Raw genomic sequence first — 15,648 nt, 5'->3', positions numbered from 1 at the left:
TCCTGCCATCACTAATTGGGTGAGCAATTGACACAAGTTAATAATAATCTAAGAAATATGTCTCTAAGCTTGTGCCCAAATGAGGAGTGCATTATGAAGAATTGATTTGGGGGCGCTTGGGGAACTGGCTTATTTAACAGCAAGCATTAAAGTATTAATATTTTAGATGGGATCACAGTCTGTAATTTTTTTTTATGCTGGGCAATTGACCGACATTAAAATTTAATGAAATGATCTGCTGCCTAGAGTTAGAGGCTTGTCAAGCCACAGAACAGAGACCATTAGCAAAAACCTGCAGCATTTCCACTAACAGGTAAATAATTAAAAAGAAATGCTATCCTGGTAGGTCCTGAAGATTATTTAGAGATGGGCGCTGGGAGCCATTATTACAGGGGATAGAAACAAAACCCTTTCGTGGGAAATCTCGCTTTCCCATCGTTGGAGGGGAAAACAGGCTAAATGAAAATAGAAATTAATTGCAAGCGGTTGCAGAATGCTATGGAGATTTTGCACTTCCCCAACTAAATCAATATGGAGACAATTATTACCAGAAGTAAATAAGTCTTTCGCACAACGCTTCAGGATCTTCAGCCATAGTTTCGGCACCAGCGTGGTGGGAGCATGAGAGGTAGATTCCGAAATTAGAGCGAGAATTCTCAAATTGGTGTGAGAAGGGTTCTGAAAATAGCGCTGGATTTGGAGAGTTGATGGTATTCTTCACTTGCTAGGTTTGTTCTGAAATTATAGACAGCCGGAAAATAATGGGTATTTATTATGAATTGAAGTATTAATTCTTCGATCATTATTAGATTGATTCTGAAATTATAGATAAACAGACGGGCAAGGATTTTTAAATTCTTGCCAGAGAGGCGGGCAAATGGCTAGGTCCTGAGATGATCATCAGAGAGTTTATTCGTAAAGGTGGATCATTTTATAATTATGTCGCTATTTCTATTCAGGCTCAGGGACTGATTTGCCGTCTTGCAAAGTTACTGGGAGACGAGTAGGCATTTCCCGCCTTCATTCTGAATGAATGCACGGGACTTATTTTAGAAGTTCATTGATGTAACCATTAGCCAACTGCCGCCCCCACGCCGGAAGAATGGCTGCGGATCCCCCTCTCCCAAAGTGACCGCCCCAGCCATGTCTTCCCCGGGCGATAGAATAGCAGGACTGCACCAGATGGGCGAGTGCTTTGCTGTGGGTGGCTGCTGCTGGGGAAGGACTCATCTGTTCGGAAACGTCCTTTCTCCCCAGTCCACCCCCCTCCCTAGCAACCGCAGGGACTCCGCCCCCCCACCCCCCCCAAAAAAATCAAAGGCAGTTATTGAGCGCCTCTGTCCAAAAAGCCGTCTCGCCTGTCCCGAGAGATCCTCAGCCGGGCCTTAAGTGCTAACTAAATATTTGCATTCTTGGTTTTGTCTTGTCTCAGAACCAGCCGATCGCGCTTTCCGCCGTGCAGCGCCCGCCGGCCGTTCACCGAGATGATGAGGCCGCAAAAAGTTGTCAGGAAGCGATCAGGTCTTTCCAGCGGAAGAAAACCCGCTGGGGAAGGCGGGTGCGTGAAAACGTTTCACACCCCGGCCTTTTCCGAGGTGGCTGTGCGGGGCGGTCAGTTACAGGTTGGCTGGGCGTCACCTCGCCTCTGGAACCAAACACAGGCCCAGGGGTCTCACCCCAGTGAACCCCAGCGGCCGGACAGGGGTCAGCGCAGCGGGGAGATTTTGGAGAACACAAGAGTCGCTTTTTGGTTTGGCTGCCTGATTCATGGCCCAGCTCTGCAGTGCGATCGGGTATGAATATGCATCACACGCGTTCCCACACCTCTACACACCAATATTTCATTTATATCTCTGCATCCGCTGTGCATCTCTCTCTGTGTATGTCAACACACACACACACATATCCAGAGAGATGCACAAGATATATATGTAATATATGTAATAATATATGTTATGCATTGCTGTATGCATCCCACAATTACATATTACACAGAGAGAGATACACAACAGATACAGGATATCTGTCTATCTGTTGGCACCTTAAAGACGAATAGTTTTATTTGGGCATAAGCTTTCCTGGGTAAAAACCCTACCTTCTCCAGACGCATCTGAAGACGTGGGGTTTTTACCCAGGAAAGCTTATGCCCAAATAAATCTGATCGTCTTTAGGGTGCCACCGGACTCCTTGATGTTTTTGTGGCTGCAGACTAGCACGGCTCCCCCGTGATAGATCTCTGTTGTGCATCTCCCTGTATATTTACACACCCAATCACTGTGTGCACATGTGAATGCGCGTATATATATAATATACAGAGAGAGAGAGAGAGAGAGAGCTGTGCACGACAGATACATGACACGTGTCACACCCACATTCCCACAACTATATATGTTCACACGCCCGCACTCCCCACCCAGACGCGCACACCAATCCCAGGGCAGGAGTCTGCAGATTTCCCCCCACAAGCAGGCGAGCGAGCAACCTGCACCAACGTGCACACCACCAGAAGTCTGCACCGCACTCACACCCACCAGCCACGAGCGAACCCCCTCGGCAGGAAGGTTTCACAGGGGCAGGGTGCCTGGGGAATTCCCCTTCTAGCGCCTCTGTAGCCGTTTGGAGCCGAGCAGAAGGAGGAAGCAGCGTACTTTCCTATTGGGAACCTGGGGCCTGCCCGTGGATTAGATCCATCACACCGGGCCTGACAGAACAAACCCGAACCGGGTCTGCCGGGAGCCTGCTGCAGGTTCGCTCCCCACACCGGCTCTGGGGGGTCCCCTCAGCCCAGCGCTCCGGTTGAACTGCTCTCAGGAGATAGGGCCCTGATCCCATCGCTCCCCTTCCTGCACCGCTTCGCCGGCAGGGGATCGGGTTTCCACTCCTCCCCCACCCCAACCTCCCCACCTGCCTAAGTTCTTGACTTCTGAACTCAGCTGGGAACCTGCTGGCGCCAGCTCCATCAACCAAAGTCCTTGTGGTTAGGAAGAGCAGAAGCGTTCAGATGGAGGGGAGAGGAGCTGATGACGGTTTCAAGAAGTTTTCCCCTCACAGGCTTAATTGCACTCCCGGAGCTGCTGGGGGATTTGCTGGGGGAGGGGGGCAATGGGCAGCCCCTGTCTGGCAGATAGAAGAGATAAGCCAAGAGAGGTGACACTCCTGCCAGTCACGGCTACACTTGCCCCCCTCACACGGCTGTACCCAGAGCCATCGCCGGCAGAGGCAGCCGGGCGTTGTGGTGCAGGCGGGGAAGTGCGGACACCACCCGGGGAAAGCAGGCCCTGTGGACTCGATGGCTGCTTGCGGGCCCTTCCAAAGCTCCCGGTTTGGAAAAGAATGGGGGTTGTGTCTCTCAATCCCCGCCCTGCCTGGGAAAGCCTGGCCTTTCATGTCTCCGTGCCTCAGTTTCCTCATCTAGACACTATGGTTTGCTGTTTGTATTATCGCAGCTCCTAAGCACCCTAGGTGTGGACCAGAACTGCCCTGTGCTAGGCGCTGTACGAACCCAGAGCAGTAATACGTCCCTACCTCACCGGGGGGGCTAGGCGGAAAGTCACTGCCGCCTGTGTATAGAAAGACTCCCTTTGACCTCGGCGGGGGAGGAGGGGGGGAATCAAGCCCTTAGACAGCCAGAGAGATCTGCAGAAGTGTCGGAGAGTCTATGTTCTCATTTCCCCTCGGAGCCGGATAGTCCAGCAGGCGGGACACTGTCAATCCACGGGTTCCTTTGTCCCCAGGACGGGCAGGATACGCCAGCACATTGTGTCTTTCGCGGTCATTCATTCATACTCCAGAACGCTCGAAGCTGCGTGTCAGGATTGTTCTACCAGCTTCTTCAAACAGCTAGAGACCGCAGTACCGCGGGCACAGAGGGGGAGGACAGCAGTGCCTTTGGAGGGGAGATATTCGACTCCACCAAGGCCTGCCTGGGGCGAGGCAGACCGGCTGGCTCACGGGTCAGGGTGCATGCTCTGCCGTGCTGTGCATGCAGGTATTCTTCCTCTGGTCTGTTGCTTTTCTCCCCTCCAGACCCAGTCAGCTTCCTCTCCAGTGCAGATCTTTTACCGATCTGCTCCGGCCTCCATTTACACCTGACTTAGCCCCCCTGAGCTCCCTGGAGCCCTGGTCCACTGCACTCAGAGTTCTTCTAACCACAGTGCTCATCTTGGGGCTGGCTTTTTGATGTAGACACCTATCCCCTGGGCACCCGAATGAGGTCCCTCAGCCACTTCCCACTGGTCATCCGCCAGTTATCGGACCATGACACTTCTCAGCCACCCATCCTGCAAAGACCCTACTCATGCAACTCATCCCGCTGGCTCTGATGGGAAGACTTGAGGGAATCATCAGCACGGGAGTCTAGGAACCTTGGAACTCATCTATCTGTATTTGTGTTGTATACTGCTGCCCATCACCGTAGTATCTGGCTGTCTTCCAGGTAAACACAGCCAGGTCCCCAATGGAATTCCTCTCTTCTCCCTTTTGGGGGTAACACCTTTTTGCTTCAGGTAGGGGCTTTGTTTTCATTTTTCATTAATTTATTTATTTTAGGTGAATTTGTTCCCGATTTGGGGGGAGTTATTTTGGGTAGGCGGGTGGGTTGTCAGTGTTGTGAGCATCATTCTTGTGCTGGAAAAGCCTTTTTTGATGAGGAAGGTTCCGCAGGGTTTTCGAAAGATGGGCAGACTCTGGCTGGAAGACTGTCCCAGAGCTGGCTCTCCCCAGGGGAGAATCCTAGACTTCAAGAGCGGCCTTGTCCTACAGAAGCGCAATTGTCATGATAGTTCAGAGATCTAAGGTAGCCTTGGAATGAATCTTTATGCAAAATCTGGAGGGAACAATTACAGCATTTTTAACACTACTCGAGATAGACTCCCGTCTCCCCACCCCACAAAAAAACCTCATGCCAGGGCCAAGACTTGGTTGAAACCCAGAGGAGAATGGACCTATGCTCTGAAAACCGGGTTTTATAATAGAAACGGTGGCTACTAACAGGGCCCCTATGAAGCCATTGTTGTATGCAGCAGTGTTGTAGCCATGTGGGTCCCAGGGTATTTGTATTTAGCTGTGACACGCTGAGTACCTTTCCTAGCCCCGAAGAAGAGCTCCGTGGAGCTCAAAAGCTTGACTCTCTCACCAACAGAGGTTGGTCCAATAAAACATATTCCCTCACCCACCTTGTCTCATTATTAAGTCACTCCCACGAAAGGTCTTGGAAAGATCTTAGCTGCACGGTGTGACATTCTGCAACAATCACATGTGTCAAGCTTTCCGCTCTTTATAGGAACTCGTATCAGTTCCTAGTCCACTTCCATCTCTCCCTTTTTGGTTTGTGACTCCATCATCTCTTGTAGCAGGGCACTAAACCCTGAGGAAGACCTGCCCTGGCATGGACATCATCAGCTTGATTTGCCTTTGACCTCTAGGTTCTTTATTTTTAGCAGAGGGCATGAGGACAGAGCAGGAAACCCACTGATGAATCAGTAGACGCAACATGCAGCTACAGTACATGCCTATATTTGCTTAGAAGGGCCCATCCATTCCCACCTTAGGAAGCCCTGCCCCATCTGAGACCTATTTAATGAGCCTTTACACCTGCTGATAACTGCACCAAGCGGTAATCAAAGCTTGTCCCTTCAACAGCTTTCTCTTATAAGGAGAATTGGATGTCTCTGGGATTGGGAACAGCACAAAGAGCTTTCACCTATAGATCACTGGTTCCAGTCTAGGCTGGAATGGTGAGGAACACAAGGACTTTCACGGAGATTAGGGCCAGAAGGGAATGTTAGATCATCTAGTCTGACCTCCTGTAGACCACAGGTCACCAACACCACCTAGCTACCCCTGTACTGAGCCCAAAGACTATAGTTAGACTAAAGCATTTCAGTTCTTAGGACACTAATCTGTGAGCCACAGGAGAAACTGAGATGCTACCAGTGGCTGAGGCCCCACCAGATGCTCAGTTGATCCCAGCATTTGAACCGGCCTCAAGCTGCAGAGGAAACTGAAAATATCCCAAGGTTCCAACCCTGGGGAACAATTCCTTCCTGACCCCAGATTGGGGTGATCGGAATGACCCTTAGCCTGGGAGCAAGGCATGCCAGCCAGGCATCTAGAAAGAAGATCCTCTGGACCATCTCAAGAGCACCAGTCCACCCTGTCCTGTGTCCCATCTCCAGTTGTGGCCAGGCTCTGATGCATCTGGGGAAGGCAAACACCTCCCACTCCCCTCCCCACTCCACACACAGAATACACTTGGCCAATATCTGGAGGTCAGGGGGAATCCTTCCTGATCCCAGCAGGCAAAGAACTGAAGCCCTGGAGCATGAGGGATTTGATTATAGCCACGTCTTAAATACTTAGCTGCAAATGTTATGAGCTTGTTGAGCGCAATACAAGGGCTATTCAGTTCCCCCGTGTGAAATGAGTTTGACGGTCTCTGTCCAGCTCCCGGGGAAGAATGTCCACGTCACAAAACCTGCTGCCAAACTGGCACTAATCTAATTGCTAGTCTCAGCAGAGAAATCCTTAGAGGTGGTTTCTCAACTTTTCACTGCCACTAGCCATCCTGACTGGTTCTGTGGGTGCACAGCTGATAATTTTCCTGTGGACTAATGTGGAATGTGCAACATTACATCCAAGCTGCTCCCCAGAGTGAGAAAACATCAGTTCTTTGTACCTGTAGCCCTGGCAAAAAAAAAAAGGAAACAGTGTCGATACAATATGAGAACATCAGAACAGCCACAGTGGGTCAGACCAATGGTCCATCTCGCCCAGTCCCCTGTCTTCCGACAGTGGCTGGTGCCAGGGCAATTTACGGAGTGACCCATCCCCTGTCGTCCAGCCCCAGCTTCTAGCAGTCAGAGGTTTCAGGATACCCAGAGCATGGAGTTGAGCCTTTACAAAATATTCAGATTTTTAAGGGCACACAAGTCTCAGAAAGGTCAGGTGGCTGGGGGAGGAATAATGGAAAATATGTTAAATTCTCAGAAGTTTATCCCAACTTTTTGGGGGAGGACGTGGGAGTGGGGAACTGGAAATCTCATCAGAAGAGGTTTTTTCTCTGTAGTTCTTTCTTGCTTTGTCTGGACTGGAAACATCACAGGAGTAGTCTTTCCCTAGCTAGCCCAGTTCTTCTATTGCCCTGAAAGCAGAAAGTGCAGATTGGGGGCGGGAGGGGGGGAGAAGGAGAAATACTCCAACAGATTTTTCCCCTCAAGCACAACTGCCTTGTGCTATTCTAAGAGAACCAGAACATGAAACCGACCAGACTCCCTTCACAGATTCCAAATTATGTCCAGAAAGTGCATACACAATATGACGGAAACAACTGGCTTAGGGGTTAAAAACAATCTAAGCCATTTAGGAGATTAAACTTTGCTTTCAAAAGTGATTTAGGCCCTCAGGAGCCCAAGTCTCATTGAAAGTCAGGGGAACTTTTAAGTGCCTTTGAAATGTTGACCTCAGAGCTTTACATCCCTGTTCATTTCAGTAAGTTACCGTTAGTAACACAAAGAAGGAATTTCGATACGGCTCGTCTTGATCTTAGAAAACGCGCATGGATCCCGTTAACAGAAGCTTGACTAAGAAACTTCTTTTTCCTTCAGACCCTTGCAAACCAAATGTAACTATTCGCTGGTTTGCTCACCAGGAAGACAAGGCAATCATTTCCAGAGAGTCTTTAATCTGGCACACAGAATGAGCGTGTGCACGGGATTTTGCAAATGGGTGAAGTTAGCCAATATGACACCAAGTTTCCCTCAACGACCAAGCGATTTGTTGTCCCTGGCTGCAAACTCTGCGAAATCCAGACTCAGAATGTAGCAGCTCATTGCAGCCTCCGATTTGCCCGCTACGGCGTTTAGAACAATTTACATTTCAATGTCACTGGGGCGCGCGATTGTGGGGCGTACTCACCTGAGTTCTGACTTTTCCAGGCTAGCTGCGTCACCACTTCAAGCAATCATTTTCTTTCCAAAACAAAACAAACAAACAAAAATCCCCAGTTGGAGGACCTGGGAGAGGTGACCACGCAGGAACAAAAATTCATCCATCAGCTGATGCCACAACTTAACCGTCAGCTCCTGCTTTCAAGAAAAACCAGGATGTGATGGAAAAAATACTCGTGTCGCTCACCAATAAGATTTGGACTTTTTTTTTTTTTTTTTTCAATTTTGCTACTCCCCAGGTTGGTAACCTAGATCCCTGGACTTTAGCAGGTGTGGAAGGGAACAGATCCAACCAATGCAAAGTTTGATTCTTTCCCACACGTTCAGAGACAGTCATTCTAGAGCCAACAGTCACAACTCTCCAGTTGCACCGATTTGCTACATAACAACCCAGGATTTTAATTCCTTGCTGCGCCACTCAGCTCTCACACTTAGATCCTGCCAAGACTTCAGCACAGGCTTCACTATGCGCTCCGGCATAGTCTCATTAAAGTCCTTTAATGTTTGTTTAAAACAAACAAAAGGAAGTATTTCTTCAAACAAGGCACAGTCAACCTGTGGAACTCCTTGTCAGAGGATGTTGTGAAGGCCAAAATTATAACAGGGTTTAAAAAAAGAACTAGATAAATTCATGGAGGATAGGTCCATCAATGGCTATTAGCCAGGAATGTTGTCCCTAGCTTCAGTGTGCCAGAACTGGGAATGAGCCATGGGATGGATTGCTGGATGATTCCCTATTCTGTTCATTCCCTCTGGGGCATCTGGCACCAGCCACTGTCAGAGCCAGGAGACTGGGCTAGATGGACCCAGTCTGGCCCTTCTTATGTAAAGACTATGCGGGTTTGTCCTGATTGGTATCAACAGTCCCTTTACCACTGAGATAAACTGAAAGCAGAACTCAAACTGTTAGCTAATTTAGAGTTGGAGACTATTACCAGCAGGAGAGTGACTTTGGGGGTGGGGGGCGGAGGGTGAGAAAACCTGGATTTATGCTGGAAATGGCCCAACTTAATGATCACTTTAGATAAGCTATTACCAGCAGGAGAGTGAGTTTGTGTGTGTATGGGGGTGGGGGGGTGAGAAAACCTGGATTTGTGCTGGAAATGGCCCACCTTGATTATAATGCACATTGTAGGGAGAGTGGTCACTTTTGATAAGCTATTACCAGCAGGAGAGTGAGTTTGTGTGTGTGGTTTTTTGGAGGGGGGTGAGGGAGTGAGAGAACCTGGATTTGTGCTGGAAATGACCCACTTTGATTATCATTGTGAAGAGAGCGGTCACTTTGGATGGACTATTACCAGCAGGAGAGTGAGTTTGTGTGTGGGGGGGGGGGGGCAGAGGGTGAGAAAACCTGGATTTGTGCTGGAAATGGCCCAACTTGATGATCACTTTAGATAAGCTATAACCAGCAGGACAGTGGGGTGGGAGGGGGTATTGTTTCATGGTCTCTGTGTGTATATAATGTCTACTGCAGTTTCCACGGTATGCATCCGATGAAGTGAGCTGTAGCTCAGGAAAGCTTATGCTCAAATAAATTGGTTAGTCTCTAAGGTGCCACAAGTACTCCTTTTCTTTTTGCAAAGACAGACTAACAGGGCTGTTACTCTGAAACCTAATTTAGAGTTGTTTGTTATAGCCACCCCAGGGTGTTTTTCATTTAATTAATGGGGCCTCCACTAAAGATTCCCCTTGACTTCCACTCTCTCCTAGTCCTTTGCAAGACTTCGGGTGTGGTGGGGTTGCCTGTGTAAGGACTGTAGGGAGGAGCAACACGCTCCAGTATAGTATCTCAGAGAATGCACGACTACAAAGTGCAGTTTACACCCGGCCCAAGAGAGGCCTGGGGCGGAGAGTCAAATTCAATCAGCATCAGGCCCTGAACCAGCCCATCCCGATTTCCTTTAGAGATCCAAGTTAGCAGGAGTCTTTGCAGCGGAGGGGCGCAGAGAGCCCTGTGTGGGGAGGGGGAAGGAGGGGAGCAGCGCCTGTGTGCGCGCATGGGAGTGCGCAACAAGCCGACCCCTGCCCGGGATTGCAGGGATCGGTCCTTGGCTCTCTCACACACCGAGGGCAAATTTATAGAAAAGCCCCCTCCCGCCCCCGAGCCAACTACAGGTTTTGTTTAGCCCCCTTTGCACCAGAGAGAGAGAGAGAGAGAGAGAGCGATCGGGTTTAAATATCTGGAGAGACACAAACTGATTGTGAAGGATTCCGAATGCCCATGGTTGAAAATAGCATAGAAAGAGAGCGTCGCGGTCCCAGGGTATTAGAGCGGAGAGCGATCTGGAGACATATCTAGGCAGCGAGGGGAGAAAGGTGCACTTAGCACATAGAAAGCAAACTTCGGGGTTGATGGCTCTTAAAGCCCCGTTCCACCCTCTTTGCCAAGCAATAAACTAAGAATGGAAGTTGGAGCCGTTTCCATCCAGCGCCTTCATTTTCCTTGCCATGAGTCTGGGGTGCGAGGGGACGGGGGGACGGGGGTTGCTTGCGAATCAAGGTGTGTCGAGCTTATGCAATGTCCAGGAGAGGGCTAGAGAGAAAGAAAGAGTGGGGGAGCATATTAGCAAGACGTTTCCCCCTGTGGGGCTTGCAACCAGGAGCTGGAGACACGTCCTTTGAAGCGTGCATTTTATTTAAAAACAAGCCGCCCACTCCCATCTGCGGCGCTGGCGTCTATGGGAAAAATGGCCGAGGAATGGCTGCAGTATTTGGCAGGGCGGCTGCTGTTACTTGCAGAGGAACCGTTGTAATTTTCACCAGGACAATCGTTACTGGTTTTTGTGGTTGAGGGGCAGTCGCTACTGTTGCTGTTCCCATTGTTGGTGTGACCGTCACAATGGTTCCTGTTCCCCATTATTGTCAAGGTTGGCTTTTGTTTGTTTGTTTTACACCTGTGACCATTGTTGCAATGATTGCTGGCTACAGTCATTGCTATTGTGTTATTCTGGGAGTGATCATCCCTGCTACCACAACCATTCCTGTTGCTCTTTTAATGCTATCGGCCTCATTCTTAGTCACCCACCATGTGCGCGGTGCTGTACAGTGTTGCTAACGAACTACTTTTCTTGAAATGTATCCATCCTCCTGGGAAGTCAGAGTCAGAGCAACCCCTTTCCTTGTTCATTTCATTCCACTTCCTCAGTGCCGGTGCTGTGATCCCCATGTCAGTCAGGGCTGGAACTAGATTCATCGCTTCTAAAGCCACAAGGAGCCATTGGCTAGGGCTATAACAGGGTTTAAAAGAGAACCGGATACATTCATGGAGGTTAAGTCCATTAATGGCTATTAGCCAGGATGGGTAAGGAATGGTGTCCCTGGCCTCTGTTTGTCAGAGGGTGGAGATGGATGGCAGGAGAGACATCACTTACCTGATCATTACCTGTTAGCTTCACTCCCCCTGGGGCACCTAGCATTGGCCACTGTCAGCGGCCAGGACACTGGGCTGGATGGACCTTTGGTCTGACCCAGTCTGGTGGTTCTTATGGTCTCATGTTCATTGTGATCATCTAGTGCAGGGCTTCTCACAACACATTTTTCGGTGGGCTGAGAGTGCGGCCACCCACTCCGGCCAGGCCGACAATTTTTCCTAAAATACTTAATTAACTTTAGGAAAAACAAAGAGCTCTGCACCTAGACATGTCCAGATCAATGTCATTTATTTATGTAGGTGTTTTTTCCACCCCCAGACTCAATAATAAAAACAACATGCAGTTGTCTCTGTTCTTTATGGGACCTAATCAGAATAGAAACACAAATAAGGTGCTTTGCACATTCTTGTCTCTTTTTGTTGTTTCTGGTTGCTTTAAGAAAGAAAGAAAGAAAGAAAGAAAGAAAGAAAGAAAGAAAGAAAGAAAGAAAGAAAGAAAGAAAGAAAGAAAGAAAGAAAGACTTGCTAGCTTGTAAGTCCCGCGGTGCTGCCGAAAGTGAAATGTGCATGTTTGTGAATATCGCTTTTCACAGCCTCCCAGCTCGCCAGCGAGTCTGCTGTGGAAAGTGATATTCACAAACATGCACATATCCGTTTCCACAGCTGACTTTCTCAGCCCTGGCAAACTACGGGACAAATTAAGCCCTGGATCGGGAGGTGGGTAGGGAGACAGCAGGGGCCGCGGTGGGTGAGCCGATGACCGGCGTCCAGGGCCAGAACCCTAAGACCCATGACCGGATCCTGCCCCCCGCCACCCCAGGGCTGAGGCCAGACGCCCGCACCCCACTGCCCCCAGAAAGGTGGGGAACCCCCGGGCTGCCTGCTCCTCTGGCGTTTGTGGCTCCAGAGGGGGGCAAGGCCCAACCCCTGCTAGTGGCCCTGGGGGAATCTCTCCACTGCTTTGCCCCTCCCGCCACTGCCCGGGAGGCTGCCCTGGCCGCAAGTAGAGCCCCTGGTGGCCACAGTGGCCGCATCTGAGACACTCCTAAGGCCAGAAAACTTGCCCAGAATAATTCCTAGACCAGATCCGTTAGAAAGAGCGAGGGGAGGGTGCATGAAAAGGCAGGGCGATGGAGGGAGAGGAGAGCTGGTTAGTAAATAATCGCTGACAAATGGATTGCGGAGAATTCCAACTTCTAATATACCTGTGGTTTAAAATACCATAGGAAGAGACCTTGTGGTTGTAGCCCTGTTGGTCCCAGGGTTATTAGAGAGAGGAAAGATGCTCTGTGTAAACGTGAAAGCTTGTCTCTTTCACTAACTGAAGTTGGTCCAACGAAAGATATTACCGTACTCCCTTGGTCTCTCGAATAGAAAGAGACAGGGGTTTTTTTTGTGGGGGGGAGGCTGTTTTCTTGCAGCCCCAACATAAAAACAAACCAAACACGCACACCGCTTCAGCCCCACCATCAAAGCCTGGCAGACAGGATCGTTACTCGAGTCCTGCGGAGATACTTTACCTGCCAGGTAAACGGCGCAAAAGCAAAGCCAACCTCGCAGGCATTCTGGACCACAAATAGCATGCGCCCCTTGCAGCACAGATCTTCCACAGGAGAGTGGAAAGCTTGCCTGCTTCATTCCTGTTTATAAAGAAAGTAATCGGGAGATTTGGGGGGTGGGGGCGAAGTGCAGGGATTCGCATCCCATCCCGTGCAAATTTTGCTGCATTGCTAATCTAAAAAGCTTTGAAGGGAAAACCTGAAGGTTTCGGGGGGAGGGGGTGTACAGTACAATTCCTTTCAATGTGATCTGCAGCACAGAGGAGCTGGCAGTCGAGGAAGCATCGATTGGGACAAATTCGGAGCAACCAGACGCAATTCAGTGAAGACAGGAAGGTTTTCCACCCCCAGCCCCCCCTGCTTGTCTGCTAAAAATGTTACCACAAGGCGACACCACGGCAGAGGCGGGGGTGTTGTTCCCCAGGTGACATACACGATCAGGTGGATCGTTGCAGCTCACTGTGGGGCCATCTGAGCTCCTGCATTCGGTCTTCTGACCCTGCGTGTAAAAGGTTTTCTCTACCCGCAGCGCCGGTTCCTGGGCCGGACGCAGGAAGCCCCTGCTCTGTGCTAGGCAGGAGAGCTCGCACTAGATTCTCGTAACAGTGAGGTCCCGGCCTCATTGAAATCAATGGCTGCTCTTTGGTTGGCTTCAGTGGAATCAGGGTGTCCCCCCATCAATGTAGGATGGATACATTTGTTACACTGCGTGTACCTCCATTCCCTCCTCTGTTCCTCCCATTCTGCCTTGCTTCCTCTCTTGGGCCACTCTTCTCCTTTCCTCTTTTGGGGCATGTTTTCTCCTTCGCACCGCCTGCGTTACTGCATAACACCCTCAAACCCGGCTGCGGCGTTTGTCTGTTACCCTTCGATTTTGTTTCTCTCTCTTCCCCGCAGAAAATTCTGCACCGCCCGTGAAAGATCACTGGGAAAACGAAGCCAGGAATGAGTCCGGCTGTGCCGCCCGAGGAAGCAACCCCCGGCGGTGGGAAAACTTTTTCAACTACCGAGGAGCGCAGCCAAAGAGGTAAGGGGCGGGGAGGGGGGAGGAATTCTTTAAAGAGCAGATTTTCTGCTAACCATCGATTTGGAAGCCAGGCACCACTTTCTGCACGTTAAAAGCAATTAACACCGTTTGGGGGATTTTTAATTGCTCTATAAAGCACGTTATAAATAATTATTCCCAGCTCTGTTCATCCCTAGAATACGCCCTGACAGTTGTAATTTATGGCACTTGAAGCGTGGCTCTTTTTATTCAGCATATCTCCTTATTACAATAATGGCTTAGCACTCGGGTGCACTTAATGAGTATAAAGTGCCCAGCGCAGGGGGTGGGGAGGTTTTGCAAGATTTTACAAACTTGCCCGAACAATATTCCCCCCTCCTTTATGGTTACAAATTAGTGAACTGCTCTGGATTAATATAGAGGGAGAGAGAGGCGTCCAGATTGTGTGGTGGTGAAGATGAATAGATTAGGGGGGGAAATACTGTCCATATGAAAAATAGACTGTCACCTGGAAAACCTTGTGTTAATTATCTTAGGGGAAAATTAATTTTAAGGCAGCCCAATGATTCTTGTCGGGTTAGGGCCCCACCCTGCATCACTGAATTCAGTGGGAGTTTAGCTATTGATTTAAACGGAGCAGGATTTAAAGCTGGTGGAAGGATAACCATTAATTATTAATTATTATTGTTTAGCAGTACCAAGAGTTGCTATACTTGTAGATGGTCTCTAGCCAGAGCAGTTTACAGTCTAAATAGACAAGACAGACAACAGATAGAAGAAAAGAAGGAGTATGAGCCCCATTGTATAGAGGGGGAAACTGAGGCCCAGAGAAATCTAATGACTAGTCCCAGGTCCCACGGGGAACGAGTGGCAGAGATAGGATCTGAACTCCCCAGTTCAGTGCCTTAGCCAAAAGCCAAACTTCCTCCCAAGAGGAACCAAATCAAGGGACCCTGTATTCAGCTTTCCCCCAGGCAAACACCCAATGACTTGGCTAGGAATTTAGTCCAAGTAAGGAATGCTGAGTTTGGCCGTATCATTATAATGTGACACATACATCCTCATCTCCGCTCTTGGAGTTGCAATTACTTGTGAGCCTGTTTCCCCTCCCCAGGCTTGTTGCATACCATGGAAAATATGTATAAAAATGGAAATCAATATTTTAAACCATGGGGCCCTACAGGTGAAACTGCAGTACCAAATAAACAGCATCAATGAGGAATAGTCAATCCGGTTCCCGCCCTCCCATTACTAGGGTTCCAGGTAATATCAGAGCTCACCCTCCCGCGTCCGATCCACCTCACGTTTGCAAACCTAATTCCTGAAAAAGACAAAGAAAACCCTGCCAGGAATAACAACTCATAGTTTGTACATAGCCCCTTTCATCTCTAGGTCACCACAGTTATTACCAACTCAGAGGGGTAGAGTCAGCACCATTTTACAGATGGGGAAACTGAGGCACGGATAAAGGCCCTCACACAGCGTGTGCTCTAGGAAAAGAACCCAGGAGTCCTGACTCCCTAATCCCTGCCCTCTCCATGGACCAGACTGTGCACGAAATTTAGAGCAACATTTTTTCGAGACCCTCTGTCTTTTTAAAACCAACCTTCCCCTTGTTAAAATGGACATTTCTTATGGCGGCAAGATTCGGAGTTTTGCTTCCCTGCTTGGGACTTTGACCCCCCCCCCCAAAGCCTGGATCCATCCCTTCCAGTGAGCACAGAACCGAACCGGTCCCTTACTTCCAGGAACAAGTTCACCCAGGCC

The sequence above is a fragment of the Eretmochelys imbricata genome, chromosome 7 (genome assembly GCF_965152235.1).
Source record: "Eretmochelys imbricata isolate rEreImb1 chromosome 7, rEreImb1.hap1, whole genome shotgun sequence".
Taxonomy (NCBI): Eukaryota; Metazoa; Chordata; order Testudines; family Cheloniidae; genus Eretmochelys; species Eretmochelys imbricata.
This window is presented reverse-complemented; position numbering follows the sequence as displayed.